This window comes from Pangasianodon hypophthalmus, chromosome 8, assembly GCF_027358585.1.
Source record: "Pangasianodon hypophthalmus isolate fPanHyp1 chromosome 8, fPanHyp1.pri, whole genome shotgun sequence".
Taxonomy (NCBI): Eukaryota; Metazoa; Chordata; class Actinopteri; order Siluriformes; family Pangasiidae; genus Pangasianodon; species Pangasianodon hypophthalmus.
Window position 1 is genome coordinate 423,326 of NC_069717.1, and position 2,500 is coordinate 425,825.

At 42.5% G+C, this 2,500-nt stretch overlaps 1 protein-coding gene across 3 annotated transcripts in view; it reads right to left on the reverse strand.

Annotated features, from left to right (window-relative positions):
- Positions 1–2,500, reverse strand: part of itgb4 (integrin, beta 4) — a 38,491-nt gene that overhangs the window by 26,957 nt on the left and 9,034 nt on the right. The gene's annotated exons all lie outside the window — the stretch shown is intronic.

Genomic DNA, 2,500 nt, shown 5'->3' on the forward strand with positions numbered 1-2,500 from the left:
TGTGTGTGTGTGTGTGATACAGAGTGTATGTGTGTGAGATACAGAGTGACTGTGTGTGTGATACAGAGTGTGTGTGTGTGTGTGTGTGTGTGATACAGAGTGATTGTGTGTGTGTGAGATACAGAGTGACTGTGTGTGAGATACAGAGTGTATGTGTGTGAGATACAGAGTGATTGTGTGTGTGTGTGTGTGATACAGAGTGTATGTGTGTGAGATACAGAGTGATTGTGTGTGTGATACAGAGTGTGTGTGTGTGTGTGTGTGTGATACAGAGTGTATGTGTGTGAGATACAGAGTGACTGTGTGTGTGATACAGAGTGATTGTGTGTGTGTGTGTGTGATACAGAGTGTATGTGTGTGAGATACAGAGTGACTGTGTGTGTGATACAGAGTGTATGTGTGTGAGATACAGAGTGACTGTGTGTGTGATACAGAGTGTATGTGTGTGAGATACAGAGTGACTGTGTATGAGCTACAGAGTGACTGTGTGTGTGTGAGATACAGAGTGATTGTGTGTGTGTGTGTGTGTGATACAGAGTGTATGTGTGTGAGATACAGAGTGATTGTGTGTGTGTGTGTGTGTGTGTGATACAGAGTGTATTTGTGTTTTACAGAGTGATTGTGTGTGTGTGTGTGTGATACAGATTGATTGTGTGTGTGTGAGATACAGAGTGATTGTGTGTGTGTGTGATACAGAGTGTATGTGTGTGTGATACAGAGTGTATGTGTGTGTGAGATACAGAGTGATTGTGTGTGTGTGTGTGTGTACTACAGAGTGTATGTGTGTGAGATACAGAGTGATTGTGTGTGTGTGTGAGATACAGAGTGATTGTGTGTGTGTGTGTGTGAGATACAGAGTGATTGTGTGTGTGTGTGAGATACAGAGTGATTGTGTGTGTGTGTGTGTGATACAGATTGATTGTGTGTGTGTGAGATACAGAGTGATTGTGTGTGTGTGTGTGTGTGTGTGTGTGTGATACAGAGTGTATGTGTGTGTGATACAGAGTGTATGTGTGTGTACTACAGAGTGTATGTGTGTGAGATACAGAGTGACTGTGTATGTGTGTGTGTGAGATACAGAGTGATTGTGTGTGTGTGTACTACAGTGATTGTGTGTGTGTGTGAGATACAGAGTGATTGTGTGTGTGTGTGAGATACAGAGTGATTGTGTGTGTGGGTGAGATACAGAGTGTATGTGTGTGTACTACAGAGTGTATGTGTGTGAGATACAGAGTGTATGTGTATGTACTACAGAGTGTATGTGTGTGTGATACAGAGTGTATGTGTGTGTGAGATACAGAGTGATTGTGTGTGTGTGTGTGTGTACTACAGAGTGTATGTGTGTGAGATACAGAGTGATTGTGTGTGTGTGTGAGATACAGAGTGATTGTGTGTGTGTGTGTGTGAGATACAGAGTGATTGTGTGTGTGTGTGAGATACAGAGTGATTGTGTGTGTGTGTGTGTGATACAGATTGATTGTGTGTGTGTGAGATACAGAGTGATTGTGTGTGTGTGTGTGTGTGTGTGTGTGTGTGATACAGAGTGTATGTGTGTGTGATACAGAGTGTATGTGTGTGTACTACAGAGTGTATGTGTGTGAGATACAGAGTGACTGTGTATGTGTGTGTGTGAGATACAGAGTGATTGTGTGTGTGTGTACTACAGTGATTGTGTGTGTGTGTGTGTGTGTACTACAGTGATTGTGTGTGTGTGTGAGATACAGAGTGATTGTGTGTGTGTGTGAGATACAGAGTGATTGTGTGTGTGGGTGAGATACAGAGTGTATGTGTGTGTACTACAGAGTGTATGTGTGTGAGATACAGAGTGTATGTGTGTGTACTACAGAGTGTATGTGTGTGAGATACAGAGTGTATGTGTGTGAGATACAGAGTGTATGTGTGTGTGAGATACAGAGTGATTGTGTGTGTGTGTGTGTGTGTGATACAGAGTGTATGTGTGTGAGATACAGAGTGATTGTGTGTGTGTGAGATACAGAGTGATTGTGTGTGTGTGTGTGTGATACAGAGTGTATGTGTGTGTACTACAGAGTGTATGTGTGTGTGTGAGATACAGAGTGTATGTGTGTGATACAGAGTGTATGTGTGTGTGTGAGATACAGAGTGTATGTGTGTGTGTGAGATACAGAGTGATTGTTTGTGTGTGTGTGTGTGAGATACAGAGTGATTGTATGTGTGTGTGTGAGATACAGAGTGATTGTGTGTGTGTGTGTGTGATACAGAGTGTATGTGTGTGAGATACAGAGTGATTGTGTGTGTGTGTGTGTGATACAGAGTGTATGTGTGTGAGATACAGAGTGATTGTGTGTGTGTGTGTGTGATACAGAGTGTATGTGTGTGAGATACAGAGTGACTGTGTGTGTGATACAGAGTGTATGTGTGTGAGATACAGAGTGATTGTGTGTGTGTGTGTGTGATACAGAGTGTATGTGTGTGAGATACAGAGTGATTGTGTGTGTGTGTGTGTGATACAGAGTGTATG